Genomic DNA, 16,776 nt, shown 5'->3' with positions numbered 1-16,776 from the left:
ATTTCTTTATGCATTGATTCATTTATGAAAAGTTGAATTTTGTTCACCTTTTGCCTATTATGAACTTTTGCTGCTACAGACATTTGTGTATAAATATTTGAGTACCTGTTTTCAATTTTTCAGGTATATATGTAGGAGTGAAATTGCTGAATCCTAAAGTAATTCAATGTTTAGCTTTTTGAGGAAATGCCAAACTGTTTTCCATGACAACTAGATCATTTTGCTTTCCAACCAGCAATGTCTGCGGGTTCAAAATTCTTCACATCCTTGACAATACTTAGTCATTTTCCCTCTTTTTTAAAAAAATTACAGCCATTATGGAAAACAGTATGGAGTTTCTTCAAATAATTAAAAATAGAACTTCCATATAATCCAAAAATTTCACTACTGAGTATATATCCAAGGGAAATGAAACCAGTATGTTGAAGAGATACCTGCATTCCCATGTTTATTGCAGCGTGGTTAACAATAGTCAAAATATGGACTCAACCTGTGTCCGACAATGAATGAATGAATAAAAATATGTGGCATATATACAATAGAATACCATTCAGCCTTAAAAAAGAGTAAAATCCTGTCATTTGCAACAACTTAGATAAATCTGAAGATCATTACTTCAAGTAAAATAAGCCAGACACAGAAAGATAATACTGCATGTTCTCACTCACTTGTGGATTCTAAAGGAGCTGATCTCATAGAAGTAGAGAGCAGAAGAGTGATTACCAGAGACTGGAGAGGGGAGGCTGAAGGGGTATATATGAAAAGAATGGTCAAGCAGTAAAAGTTACAACAGAAAAAAGGAATAAATTCTGGGGTGCTATTGCACAGTTGCGTGACTACAGTCAACAGAAAGGTATTGTATATCTCAAAACAACTAGAAAAGAAGATTTTTTATGCTCCCACCACAAATAAATAATAAATGTTTGAGGTGATGGATATGCTAATTATCTTGATTTGATCATTACACAATATATACATGTGTTGAAACATCACGTTATACCCTATAAATATGTACAATTATGTGTCAATTAAAAAATAAAAATAAGTGAATATATATTACTGAAAGAATGTTGATTAAACTGGCCCCTTTAACAAAATGAATTTCCATCTTTTTTTGTTCAAGCCAGCCAACTTAGATGGCTGTAGAAATTATTGCTTCCTCTCACAGGACACACTTGGCATTTCCCTATCTATTTCCCTTTCCTTCCTATATTTGCTATTTTGTGTTCAGTGACACCTAGATCTCTTTAGTTTTTCATTCCCTACTATTCTGCCATTTTTTTTCATCCCAAGCACACTGTGCAATTCTATCCAATCATCTACCCTCACTTTAGAGGGTTCATTCTACTTGCACTTCAGAATATTCATTCTCAAATGTGAAAATGTGAGGACTGTTAAGAAAATAACTATGGTCTCTTATAAACTTTAGTCCTTAGGTTGAAAATTTTTTAACATAGTGGTAAAGTGCAAGTATTCTTAATTTATGTGGTCACATAGCACTAACGGAACTGTTGCTCAGAAACAGAATGGAAATTATTTGGCCATCCAAAAAAGGTTATGCTATTTAACAGTTGAAAAAGTTATTGGTTTATGGATATTCACAGCCTCTTCTCTTTCTTACTTTTGCATGACTCACCAGCTGAGCATTTTCTCTTCTTTTCTTAGTGCTTACTTTGCAGATTATAATGTTTATTTACATGTGTCAAAGTACTTTCACATTTGGTTAGTTTGGGGATGTGGGCAAGAGATACTAAATGGGAGGAGGAAGTATTTGCCTGTGAAATGGTTAAGATTCAGTTATCTGAGAAAAAATAAAGAAGAGGAAATAAAGAAAAGACGAAAGGGAAAGGGAAAAAAAGAAAAGAATCATTATATGGGCAGGAGCTTAGAGAAGAGTTAATAGTAAAAATTTAGAGACAGAGGCTGAAGGATGTGAGCAATATTGAAAGCTAGAGAAACAGGAGAGAGAATTTTCAGAAAGCATTATTTTGGATTACAAATGAGATTGATTTCAAGGTCCTTTTGACATGTCAAAAAAGGTTGAATGTATTTTAAATTCTTTCAGTTGCTATGTTTCTTATGCTAAATGCGACATCCCATGGAAGGTGAAATATAAAAAGTCCTAGCTTATTTTTAGGTTGCTTTTATTTTGTTCTTTTTGAGGTAATTACTTAAATGAAAATACAATATTAACATAAAATTCTGGTAGATAATCTACAAATCCTGAAAACATATTTGCTAACCCCAGTTTGAGAAATTTATGGATTTTCACACTCAGTGCTCATGACAGAGCTAATTTAGGCCCAACTTTGTGAAATATAAAAACTGTTGAAGGAAAAATAGTACAGTTCTCCCATAAAATGTTAATGCATTTTACTTCATTTTTTTTTTTTGTTATTTCACAAGGCACCTTATATTTCTCTGTAAAGTCTGCATGAAAAATAGAAGAGGTAGGGAAGTAGCCTTCCTTAGTGAGTCAGGGTTCTTAGAAACACAGGGGCTCTGAAATCCAAACATAAGTGGAAGTATGGTTGTAAGATAAGTCTTCAGAAATAAAAGGTCAATATCTATCGTGATGAATAAAAATGATCTATTATTTAAAAAGATTATTCTCTCTCCTAATATTATATATTTTTTCTTCTTATATTTTCTCTGCTTCCTATCATTGTAAATATTTAAAAAAATTTAAATACCAAATGATTTCTCTTTATGGTTCATCTTTTTTTCTGCAAGAACCTCAATTTTGTTTGTTTTTTTGTTTGTGTGCATCTATGTATATATAATATTTCAGTTAAAAAAATCAAATAAAAACAAGCAAATAGAGTGAACAAAATGTGAAAAGCCCTTGTCCTACACTGGCAAATATTTACCCTTCAAGGCGAAATTTTTCTTAATAACTTCCTTGCCCTTCAAAAGTTATGAAAATATCCATTCCTGTTTATTTTTAATGGGTGAAAAAAGAATAAAGATAGTGCTTGCCAATTAGAGTGTATATTGAATCCGACTTATCTCAAATAACCACTTGTGACTGCTATGTTTTTTCATTCCTCTCCTATCTTCTCCTTATGAAACAAATAGTACTTTATTTTTCCAATTTATAAAAGTGTGTTTGTTGCCAAGGCTTCTGAACATATGACTAGTTCTAATCCATCAAAAACATAATATCTAGTAGCAAACCATATTATTCATAGCATTACATCAACTGTCTTTATAACATGAGTTCTACGTTCCCAGCATTAATAGACAAGCCTGTTTTTGCTTGCCATCGAAGTGCCGATTTGGTATTACCCAAATGAAACAACTTCATAGAGCTATACAATGTTTACTCAGTTTGAGAATGCCCTGAAGACCATTTCCTTCATTCATTTTCTTTGTTCACTCTTTTTAGTATATATTTATTGAACCCTCTGTATTCCACTTGGCAAAGAAATAAATACATTGAATTTTCTACAGAAAAGTTTGTCAACATTCAAAGTTTAACAATAACATAACATTTAAATAACAAAGCTGGCAATTGTCACATGACAATTTTTTATGAGTGTCTAATACATTTTGGCATATTCTTAGAGGATTGTGAATGAGAATGGTCAAGGAAGCCCTCAGATTAAAGGTACAACTTGAACTGGAAACTTGTAACAGGTGCGAGAAATCAATCTTAAGAGAAAAAAGAATATTCCAAGAAAGGGAAGAGAGAAAAGAACATTCCAAGAAAGGGACCTAAGCAAAAATGCCATGGTAGGTAACAGTGGGTAAATGCCTCTTAATGCATAATTCACTTGGCAGTATTAGAGGGATCAAACAGGCAATGCAAGAGTGCTACCATAGTAGCTTTAATTTACAAAGTATGAAAGAGCCTAACATTAAAACCATCTACATATATTCCTATTTCTAAATTAATTGAATAGATAAGAAACATTCCTTATTTAAAATAGTGAAATATTTAATTTCCTTTGGAATGTACTTTGTATTGAAATTTAAATGGAATTTGTTTGCTGTGACATTGTGCCGATTGGATTATGGAAGGGCTATGGAGCATTCTCTGACTGTTGGTTCATCTGCATCTAAAAGATGAACAATACTTCCTAGGTATGACTATTGCAAAATCCAAATCACATTGTTTCTCTTAAAATTTCTAGAGTAGACATTCTTCTGAAGCTAGAGTAAATTAGGCATTTTCCAAGATGGCTATGTCTAAAAACAAGTCCACAAAGAATCCTGTTGCTTACATTGGATGAAAATACATTGGGCAATAAGTTAAAAAAAAACTTTTCTATAATAAAATTCACTTTAAAATTTTGACGGAAAAAGCAGTTGCTAAATTCATTGGAGTATAATTTATTATTACTAATGTCAAATAAAAATGTTGTGACAAATCTTTGCTTGTTTTATAAGTGATTTATTTTCACACCCTTCCACTTACAACTGCAACCTTAAAATAAACTGAGAATACTAACAGCATGTTAATTACTGAAGAATTATATAACTATGGTATCAGTCCATAATGAAGTATAATAATCTTCAGCCAAACCTAACTTTAAAATTTTAAATGACTAAAGACTAAATTAAACATACTTTTAAACCATTGCATCATTAATTGGATATTAACAGGAGCCTAATCTTCAAGGTATTTAAAAATTACTGGCCACACAATGACGTTTGGATTGTATCTTACACAAATTATTTATGCAAAATTAATACAGTTCAGATAATTCAGATCTAAATTTGAAATACATTTCATATCTTAGTTTTCTTTTTCAAATGCACTAGGGCTAATTGTGGGATCTACTGATAGTAAAGTTTTTCCTTTAAAATTTAACCAGAATAAGATATTAGAATATACTCAGTAAAATTTATCACCATCAGAACACATTGAGAATCTATCTTCATAACATGCTTTATTAGTTGTTGTGCACAGCAAGTTAGACAGACATAATCTGTCCCTGAGGAATTTACAATCCAACACTGATAATGCTGACACAGGTGCTGCCAAGGTAATTCAGGCAAAGAAATCAGCATTAAACATATAGATAAATAGGTGAATTTAAATATAGCTAATAATAAATAACTCTAAATGCAATAATTTGTGCTCTGATACTTCGAATATGTTTTCTTTCAAATAACTCACTAGTCTGTCAATACTTGTGTCACAGGAACGTATATGAAGGTACAATGGCATAATAAAGACTGGTCAATGAAGTTGCATGCTTGGGTGGGAGAACAACAGAAAAGAGCAAAAAAACCCACAGTGGTGGGAAATTTCAAGAAAGAAAAGGAATTGGCTCAATGTGTCTCAGTGTCAAAAACTGGACTAGGAATGTGAATTTGCTCTTTGGATCCAACTAGAAGGAATATTTAAAGCAAGTATTGATCTTCTCTCAGTTCACTCCTGTGTGTCATGTGCTTGAAATAATTCACTAAAATAGTAAAAGAGAAACAAAAACCTCCACGAATTGAATGTAAAAGGGATGAATGACTCCAGGAACCTGATCAGTAATTCCTAGTTTCTGTTGCTGGGATCAGAAAAATTTATCATGATCTTAGAGTAAAGGAATATCTGTAATATTTACCTTGTTCTTTGTTGAAAATAGTCTTTATAAGAAAACAACAAGTATTTATGTGCTTTGCTTTTGTTTGGTTGTACTACATCTTTTTCCCAAACAATGTAATTCTACATGGTTGAGGAAAACAAGCGTATGTTCAGACAAAGCTAAATAAATATATACATTTTGACTGGGGGGAGGACACTTTGGCATGGTACACAGTGTTTAAGGTGACTGAGTTGTGATGACAGTGGGGAGCTATTGAATCTGCTCTACTGTGCCCTATTTTCTTCGTGGAAGCCAAATCTGATTCTAGAAGAGAGAAAATGAAGCTAGGTTGCAAGCACTGCTGAAGTAACCTGGCAGGATTTTATTCATCTGGTTTAAAGAAAACACTAAAGTCTGAATAAGATTTTTTTTTCAGAACAACAAAAAAATTCTCTTTCAAATGTATAAAAGATCAGACTTCTAAAAAATGTACTCAATGTCCTTATTAAATAAAGCTATTTTGGAATATAAAGTTGACATAGTGGCATATTTCATATTTTTAAAAATATTTAGCCAAAGGTTCAATGTTTCAAGAAATTAGGTTAACACTGCTTTTTATTTGTATAAATTTACGAGGTACAAGTGTACTTTTGTTTCTTGGATATAATGTGTAGTGGTGAAATCAGGGATTCAAGTGTATTCATCACCAGAATAACCTACTTTGAATTCGTTAGGTAATTTCTCATCATCCGACTCCTCCTATCCTCTCACTCTTTGAGTATTCATTGTTTATCATTCCATACTTTACATTAATGTGTACATATCACTTAGCTCCTACTTATAAGTGAGAACATGTGGTATTTGTCTTTCTGTGTCTGAGTTGTTTCACTTGAGATAATGGCCTTAAGTTCCATCCATGTTGCTGCAAATGACATTATTTCATTCTTTTTATGGCTGCATAGTATTATATGGTGTATACATACCATATTTTCTTTATCCAATCATCCATTGATGAACACTTAGAGTGATTACATATCTTTGCTATTGTGAACAGTGCTGTGAATAAACATACAAGTGCAGGTATCTTTTTGATATAATGATTTCTTTTCCTTTGGATGGATACCCAGTTGTGAGGTTAGTGGATCAAATAATAGCTCTATTTTTAGTTCTTTGAGAAATCTACATCCTGTTTTTCATAGAGGTTGTACTAATTTATGTTCCCACCAACAGTGTGTAAGCATTCCTTTTTCTCTGCATCCTCACCAGCATCTGTTATTTGAATTTGTGTATATTAAGTATACTGTTTTGTATTCCTATATTAATCACAGATTAATAAATATGAAATAATACAAAAGAAAAATTAAGAAAAAAGGCAAAAAGTAATCAAGTATATTTTGAATATGATCTATTATTATAGGGAAAGTCTTGAGAAAGAGAGAAACATTTTAATTAATCAAAAGTGACAGAAAGGAAATTCTCACAAACAAATTTTTTAGCAATTTGGAATGCTGGATTTTTCTTTTTTTTTTATTATTATACTTTAGGTTTTAGGGTACATGTGCACAATGTGCAGGTTTGTTACATATGTATCCATGTGCTGTGTTGGTTTGCTGCACCCATTAACTCGTCATTTAGCATTAGGTATATCTCCTAATGCTGTCCCTCCCCCCTCGCCCCACCCCACAACAGTCCCCGGAGTGTGATGTTCCCCTTCCTGTGTCCATGAGTTCTCATTGTTCAATTCCCACCTATGAGTGAGAACATGCGGTGTTTGGTTTTTCGTCCTTGTGATAGTTTACTGAGAATGATGATTTCCAGTTTCATCCATGTCCCTACAAAGGACATGAACTCATCATTTTTTATGGCTGCATAGTATTCCATGGTGTATATGTGCCACATTTTCTTAATCCAGTCTATCGTTGTTGGACGTTTGGGTTGGTTCCAAGTCTTTGCTATTGTGAATAGTGCCGCAACAAACATACGTGTTCATGTGTCTTTATAGCAGCATGATTTATAATCCTTTGGGTATATACCCAGTAATGGGATGGCTGGGTCAAGTGGTATTTCTAGTTCTAGATCCCTGAGGAATCGTCACACTGACTTCCACAATGGTTGAACTAGTTTACAGTCCCACCAACAGTGTAAAAGTGTTCCTATTTCTCTACATCCTCTCCAGCACCTGTTGTTTCCTGATTTTTTAATGATGGCCATTCTAACTGGTGTGAGATGGTATCTCACTGTGGTTTTGATTTGCATTTCTCTGATGGCCAGTGATGATGAGCATTTTTTCATGTGTTTTTTGGCTGCATAAATGTCTTCTTTTGAGAAGTGTCTGTTCATGTCCTTTGCCCACTTTTTGATGGGGTTGTTTGTTTTTTTCCTGTAAATTTGTTTGAGTTCACTCTGATGGTAGTTTCTTTTGCTGTGCAGAAGCTCTTTAGTTTAATGAGATCCCATTTGTCAATTTTGGCTTTTGTTGCCATTGCTTTTGGTGTTTTATGCATGAAGTCCTTGCCCATGCCTATGTCCTGAATGGTATTGCCTAGGCTTTCTTCTAGGGTTTTTATGGCTTTAGGTCTAACATGTAACTGGATTTTTTTACATCTTAAAGAGCAGAAGCATTGAACAAATATTTCAAATTATCATCCTCTGGCAGGATTTCTCTAACTTAAAAACAAAAACCATTCCCACAGAAAGGAAAATATTTTTCTTTCTTTCTAAATATATTGGAAATCCCGCTCCTCTAAATATGTCAGAGAAAGTGGTAAAATAGAAAGAAATCCTTGATTGAAGGAATTTCTTCTAAAATGAAAGCAAGGACATGAAGAAAATCTTCATAGATACATAGACAGATACGTAGACTAAATGGAATGAAAAAGAAAGATTATAATTATGACTAGTATAAGAGATAGGAAGTTAAGGATAGGACCACTCCAGAAGTTAAACATTTTTTTTTTTTCTGAAACAGATCAGTGGCTTAGAAAAATTAGAACAGTTACATATTGAAAGACATACAGAGACATAAGTGTTCCACACAAATGTTAACAGTGTCTCGAAATTTGGGAGATCTCGATTCAGACAAACCAAATAGTACAAAAGAGTTTCTTAAAAATCTGGGGAAATTGATTATGTACTTGATATTATTTGGTATTAAGGAATTATTGCTAATTTTGTTATGAATGATAATGACATTGTTTTTATACAAGAAATCGTTCATACTTTGTGGCGATACACACTGAAGTATGTAGAGGCAAATGATGATAGCTGTGATTTGCTTTAAAATAAATTCAACATTGAAAAAAAATAAAATAAGGGATAGATGAAGCAATCTAGGGCAAATCTTAATTATTAATAGGAACTTGCATGTGTGAAAGTTGATTGGACTTTTCTCTCAATGTGTGTTTGAAATTTTTTGTTATACAAATGTTAATATTTTATGATGATAAAAATAATATACATATGTTTTAGAAATTTTGGAAAATGCAGTAAATTATAAGTAAAATAAAATTCAGCTATGGTTCTACCATCAGAATTAATTTATCTTAAAGGTTTGAGATATTTATGTTCTAGAAGCTATTGATAGAGAATTTTTATTATTATTCAGTTTTAATCATAGTAAATATATATGGTGAATTATATAATGATGTCTTGATCCTTTCATTTTTATTTTGTGTTTTAACTCCTTTCTAAAAGAGTCTCATAAAATCCATTTAATGTTAAGACTAGTCATATTATATATAAACATTTTAAATTTCAGGTTTCATAAGTAACATTTGAAAGTTGTTCATGGCACTTAAAAATCTACCTATCTTTTTGTTAAGTTTATAAATATTCTGTTTTTAATTCACAACAAGAGCGTCTGCTGTGTTATTTTGTTCACATTGTGTATATATATTCTACATCAGAAAAAAATGATGAGTTCGGTAGAAAGCTTTTTCTAAATAATTCCTGGTACGAAGTTGGTGTAAGGTGAGTCACACATTGCTGAGAATTCAGTGAACACAAGCTACTTAATTTCTGTTGATTTTAAGAAGTGAAGACATGTATATGCCAGTCCAGAACTCCTAGGGTGAAATGAAGATGAAACCTTCCCTGACCATCAATAAGTAATTTTTACTTACTGAGAGATGGAGAAAGACTAATTCAGGGATGGCAAAATGCAAATTATTATTTGACACACATTATTGCCCCTCTCAGTAATTCTTTGATGCACAAAAAATAACCTTGACTGTAAGTTGCCTGCTTCTCTATCAAAATTGAAACATTGATGGAATAGTATTACTTACCCATCGTATTTGCTTATTACTAGATGGTGAGTTCCTTGACGGTAAAGACAGTATCTTTTGTTTCTGAAAGGCAAATAAGTAGGCACTCAAAATGTAACGAAAATATAGATAGAGAAATTATTTTCTTAAAAGTTTATTATGTGGTCATTAAGAATGTCTAAACTAAGATGCAGACTTAAGATTTCATAAGAATAGAGAAATATAATTCAAAGCAGAAAAAATTATTAACTACTTTTAAGAAAAAAAGTCAGGTGAGAAGATAGATGCTCTGATGATATCTCCATTCCATCTTACATCCTTTATATTTCTGAGGCTTCAATTCCTATCTTTCCTTCAAGAGCCAGGTAAAATTAATCTGCTCCAAATATATGTATAATCTCTTTGGTTCAACTATCACTATGTTTCATCTAAACATACTAAGACCTTTTTTTTTTCTTCTCGTCTCAAAACTTAAGCATCTTGGTTTTATGGCTATAATTTTATTTATATTTATTTTTGTTTTACTTAAATTGCTTAAAGCATAATACAAACTATGTATTTATGTGTTGAATGCCTATATGAGTAAATGGATAAACATCATAATGTACTCTACTATTAATCAAAGCAAGCATAGGATAATAAAAGAGATTCTTATTAAATAAAAAAGGAATGAACTACCTATTGTCATGGCAGCATTATTAAACTCTTTAGGAGACTGGTATAAAATGACCAGCTGGATTTTTCTTTTGCCCTAGAATTATTACCAAGGCCCAAAGCTGGAGACCAAAGGAAGTATTACAATTCTGAGAATTACTTGAGATTGGGGCCAGCCACCTCTTCAAAAAGAATTATTGAGAGGGTCCAGCTCAGAGAATAAATTCAACCATGTATGATATTCAAAATATTTACTAACCAGTTTGGCACAACACTGACTAATTCAACTGGATGCCAATCGGAAAAAACCAATGTGGCTCTAAAAGCTAATACTATTTTCACTTTTACCCTCTGACAATGTCAGAAGACCAGGAGAGCAGCTCTGTAAAATGCAGTTCCTTCTCATCAAGGAGGTTGCTTTCCCAAATGGAAGATTGGCAATGATATGCTCATTGACTTGGAAACGCCGTGATCTTCCCTGGTGCTATTGGAGGAACATCAAAAAGAAAGGTAGACTGCCTGTAGAAAGGGGACAGGTACTGTTCCTCCTTAATTTACAGATTACTAAGAGAAACAGAAGATAGAATTTTCACCTTCTCATATGTCCAAGATCTGCCAAGGGTCTAGCAAGCTTGTCCAACCCATGACCTTTGGGTCACGTGTGGCCCAGGATGGCTTTGAATGCAGCCCAACACAAAATCAGAAATTTTCTTAAAACATTATGAGATTTTTATTTTTATTTTTGTAGCTCATCAGCTATCATTAATGTTAGTGTATTTTATGTGTAGCCCAAGACAATTCTTCTTCTTGCAATGTGGCCCAGGGAAGCTAAAAAATTGGACACCTCTGGGGTGGGGGAGGGAGGTGGAAGGGTGGAAGGAGGATGGAGAATACAGTATTACTAGTACTGCCACCATGTGGTTACAAATAGTCATACGCACCAGAGGGAGCCAGTGGGATGTCATCCATTTGAGACCAAGGGAACACCTTGGGCTTAAACAAACTACACATAAATGAACCTCCTTTGCAGTAGGACAAGTTGGCCCTTCACCTGTCCAAGTCAAATACCAGAAAAGTAATGCTAACTTTATCAGAGACCTCTACTTCCTACTGCTTCAACCCTCTTTTAGGCTTTCGTTGTTAATATCTTTACTATCTCCTATCTTTGCCCCTTCAGTTGACCTTTTTTTCCCCCATCATTACATCCTGCATTTTAGCAGCCTAAGAAATGTTACCTTTTTATGCTCTTTTACACCTTATTCCCAGCAAAGGATCCTTTTTCTTGTTCCTTCCTCTCAGTGCCTCATTCTCTATTAATTCCTTATAGCACATCTTTTTTTTACATTATATTAAATAAAAAATTTCATCTAGTTTGAAAGAGCTCCATCAATTAATAACTTCGCAATCAGAGAATGAGTTGAAGTTCAGCAACCCTCCTTTCTTCCTGAGAATCTTGCTACAGTAAAATCCCACACAACCATATGTGGCAGGCAAGTATAAAATGCTGTAAAAGAAGATAAAATGAAAGTCATTAAAATAACCCTCATAAAAAACTTAAAACCCACAGAAACAGCATGCAATATGAAATTGCTGTAGAATTTATGTATAGTTAAAAGAAACAAATAGATTTTTCATCCAATCAACCATTTGGCAATCTGACCATTAGAATAATTGTTTTTTGGTGTACTGATTTCAGCAAATTAATTTCCATGGAATTGACCTTGAGCACTGCCCCAAATTCAGAGGATAAAGTTAGTAAAAGAGAAAACAAAAGTGCATGGTAGAAGGTCATGTCTCTTTCACTCCATTCCAAGATGGTAAATGAATTTTGGGGAAGGAACGAAAGCATGTTAAATCAGACAAGGTAATGATGTTTAAAATGAGGAGGACCAACTCTCAGCAACTAAAATGGGTTTGTTTAACTACCGAAAGAGATGGAAAAGTCATGAAATATGTTGAGATGTCATTAAAGGAAACATTATTTAGCTGCGTCATGAGGCTCAGAAGGCTCAGTTAAAAGCAATGATTGAAAAATGATCCAACCTATAAATCACCTTGGGCAGTATGGCCATTTTCACGATATTGATTCTTCCAACCCATGAGCATGGAATGTTCTTCCATTTGTTTGTATCCTCTTTGATTTCATTGAGCAGTGCTTTGTAGTTCTCCTTGAAGAGGTCCTTCACATCCCTTGTAAGTTGGATTCCTAGGTATTTTATTCTCTTTGAAGCAATTGTGAATGGGAGTTCACTCATGATTTGGCTCTCTGTTTGTCTGTGATTGGTGTACAAGAATGCTTGTGATTTTTGTACATTGATTTTGTATCCTGAGACTTTGCTGAAGTTGCTACTCAGCTTAAGGAGATTTTGGGCTGAGACAGTGGGCTTTTCTAGATACACAATCATGTCATCTGCAAACAGGGACAATTTGACTTCCTCTTTTCCTAATTGAATACCCTTTATTTCCTTCTCCTGCCTGATTGCCCTGGCCAGAACTTCCAGCACTATGTTGAATAGGAGTGGTGAGAGAGGGCATACTGCCCAAGGTAATTTATAGATTCAATGCCATCCCCATCAAGCTACCAATGACTTTCTTCACAGAATTGGAAAAAACTACTTTAAAGTTCATATGGAACCAAAAAAGAGCCCACATCGCCAAGTCAATCCTAAGCCAAAAGAACAAAGCTGGAGGCATCACGCTACCTGACTTCAAACTATACTACAAGCCTACAGTAACTAAAACAGCATGGTACTGGTACCAAAACAAAGACCAATGGAACAGAACAGAGCCCTCAGAAATAATGCTGCATGTCTACAACTATCTGATCTTTGACAAACCTGACAAAAACAAGCAATGGGGAAAGGATTCCCTATTTAATAAATGGTGCTGGGAAAACTGGCTAGCCATATGTAGAAAGCTGAAACTGGATCCCTTCCTTACACCTTATACAAAAATTAATTCAAGATGGATTAAAGACCTAAATGTTAGACATAAAACCATTAAAATCCTACAAGAAAACCTAGGCAATACCATTCAGGACATAGGCGTGGGCAAGGACTTCATGTCTAAAACACCAAAAGCAATGGCAACAAAAGCCAAAATTGACAAATGGGATCTAATTAAACTAAAGAGCTTCTGCACAGCAAAAGAAACTACCATCAGAGTGAACAGACAACCTACAGAATGGGAGAAAATTTTTGCAACCTACTCATCTGACAAAGGGCTAATATCCAGAATCTAAAAAGAACTCAAACAAATTTACAAGAAAAAAACAACCCCATCAAAAAGTGGGCAAAGGACATGAACAGACACTTCTCAGAAGAAGACATTTATGCAGCCAAAAAACACATGAAAAAATGCTCATCATCACTGGCCATCAGAGAAATGCAAATCAAAACCACAGTGAGATACCATTTCACACCAGTTAGAATGGCCATCATTAAAAACTCAGGAAACAACAGGTGCTGGAGAGGATGTGGAGAAATAGGAACAATTTTACACTGTTGGTGTGACTGTAAACTAGTTCAACCATTGTGGAAGTCAGTGTGACGATTCCTCAGGGATCTAGAACTAGAAATACCATTTGACCCAGCCATCCCATTACTGGGTATATACCCAAAGGACTATAAATCATGCTGCTATAAAGACACATGCACACGTATGTTTGTTGTGGCACTATTCACAATAGCAAAGACTTGGAACCAACCCAAATGTCCAACAATGATAGACTGGATTAAGAAAGTGTGGCACATATACACCATGGAATACTATGCAGCCATAAAAAATGATGAGTTCATGTCCTTTGTAGGGACATGGATGAAACTGGAAACCATCATTCTCAGTGAACTATCGCAAGGACAAAAAACCAAACACCGCATGTTCTCACTCATAGGTGGGAACTGAACAATGAGAACTCATGGACACAGGAAGGGGAACATCACACTCCGGGGACTGTTGTGGGGTGGGGCGAGGGGGGAGGGACAGCATTAGGAGATATACCTAATGCTAAATGACAAGTTAATGGGTGCAGCACACCAACATGGCACATGGATACATATGTAACAAACGTGCACATTGTGCACTTGTACCCTAAAACCTAAAGTATAATAATAATAAAAAAAAGAGAATGAGCTACAAATATAAAAAAAAGAAAAAAGAAAAATGATTCAACCTTTTGCTTTTGTATCCACAAAAGCTAAGATTTCTCTATAATTAAAGAAATTGTTTGGAAATGGAAGCAAATGTAATTTGACGAAGTTTAGTAGAGCAAAATGCAATAATTTGTAAAAAAAATTCATTCTTTTATTTTATTTACTAAATTTTCCTATCTTAATATGGTATCATATTTCATTGCAATTTGAGAGTTGTTTAAATGTACTTATTAATTTAAGAGATTAAGAAATAGGCTCTTTTTACTTGTTGTCCCTTAGAGGTGATGCAGAAAAATCCCTTTTTCCTTGAGCATTCATTCTCTGCAAGGCCATTTATCTGGTAGTTCTGCCAGAGTTTTTTAAAGGTAAGATAAAAAGGTATTGTTGGACTGCTTCCCCACTGCAGAGATACACAATGCTCAAGCTGATGTCAGTACTCACTGTTGTCATACATTTCTGCATTACAAAATATGCATAATTGTGGTGAGAGGATCATCTATGTATTCAGGTCTGTTTTTAACTGTGTTATAAAATTCAAGTGGATGGGCATAGTGTCATTGTGAATTATCATCTAATATCTAACATACTAGCAGATGTATGTACTTACTTAGCTTTACGTTATCCAACTGCCGCCCCAGAATTTAAAATTTTTAAATGTTATGCTTTGTCCTCATTTCCTTAATACAAGTAATTTAGCCAAGAGAAAAGTTTTATAATTTGACTTTCATTTGGAAATGTACCCAAGGTCAGGGGATCAGTTTTGGCTTACAGGGTGTCTCTGTAGCTTTCCTGGGGAGTTTTTGTTGGTGTGTGGGAGAGGCAATGATTTTTGGGGGAAACCTATAACTTTATCTTTGGTTTATTCTCTTCTCTTAATTGATCTTTCGCCACGCTTTCTCCATTAAAGGATTCTCCATCCTTGACATTGACTGCAAAGGACTGGAGAAAATGCATCCCTCTATTTGCCAGTTACAATCTTGATCCCTTTAGTAAATACTCATATACATATATTTCAAAGAAGTTTTAAGCATCTGTTTCTTTTAGGTTTCCAGTAGTAAAATTAAAATGGCACTCTGTGAAGGATCTCAGATATGAAAGCCTACTATTGAATAATTACGCTAACCCTCAATCTGTAAATGATTGTATAGCTTCACTGGCTACACTATCATGATGTCTATACACAGATGTCTTCTAGGCCAGGCGAGTGTCTTCCACTTGAATAATTCTTTCTTAGGATTACTTCTGTCTGCCTACGCTACCTCTCATCCCTTGCCTTTGACTTTTTAACTTCCTCTCACATCACAAAATCTCCTGCTTTTCAGGCCCACTATTCTTCCAGTTAAAAGTTAACACTATCCAGCCTCTATATGGAGCCCTTACAGTTTACAACTCGCAGCATCCCAACTTATGTTGTTAGTCAGAGATATTTTATCTTCCTATGACCTATATCTCTGGGAGAAGGAGTTCATGACAGACTTTGAATGCCAGGAAAGGAGGCAAAGAGAAAAGACAGTGTTTGTAATCCTGCACTATGCACTGCATTTTATGTTTTTTTAAACAAATTTTTGGTTACCCTGAATGTCTAGATAGATCAAATATATCTTACACAGATCTGATTAGTCTCTACTGGCTTTTCAAATAAGACTCATAATCCCCTTGCTATTATAAAATTGGCCTCATTATGTTCAAAGACTACTGAAGCCCTTCCCGACCTTGAGCTCTCTTTCAGAGTATTTTCTGTTAACTTGGTATAAGGATTTGCTTTGTCCAAATCCTAGTTCCCAAATTTCTGCCCTGCCTACCCGGGAGAGAGCAGGTATGAATGTCCTTCTTAAACAGTTAGCTGTATGTGTTATATTTAAAATTCTTCATGTGTTTTTCGGACTTTTTCAAGTTTCTTATATTACTGCAGCCAACAGTGGAGGTCATGTTGAAAGAAATGACAGAGGAGGATGTTTTGATGCTTTTCCATTTCTGTCAGCAGCAGCTACAGCACTGGAACATGAGACAGAAGCTCATTGAACCATGCTAATCAACTGAGGAAAGCTTCTTCTTCTATAATTATCTTTCTTATTGATCAAAATTACCTGCTCTCTATATAAAAGTCTTAGCGTATGAGGAATGGAAAGCCATTCTTTTTTAGTGAGAGCATGTTTTATTGTGCTCTTATTTTGAAAT

Source organism: Hylobates moloch, unplaced genomic scaffold (genome assembly GCF_009828535.3).
Source record: "Hylobates moloch isolate HMO894 unplaced genomic scaffold, HMol_V3 SCAFFOLD_2, whole genome shotgun sequence".
Taxonomy (NCBI): Eukaryota; Metazoa; Chordata; class Mammalia; order Primates; family Hylobatidae; genus Hylobates; species Hylobates moloch.
Note: the sequence above shows the minus strand (reverse complement) of the source record.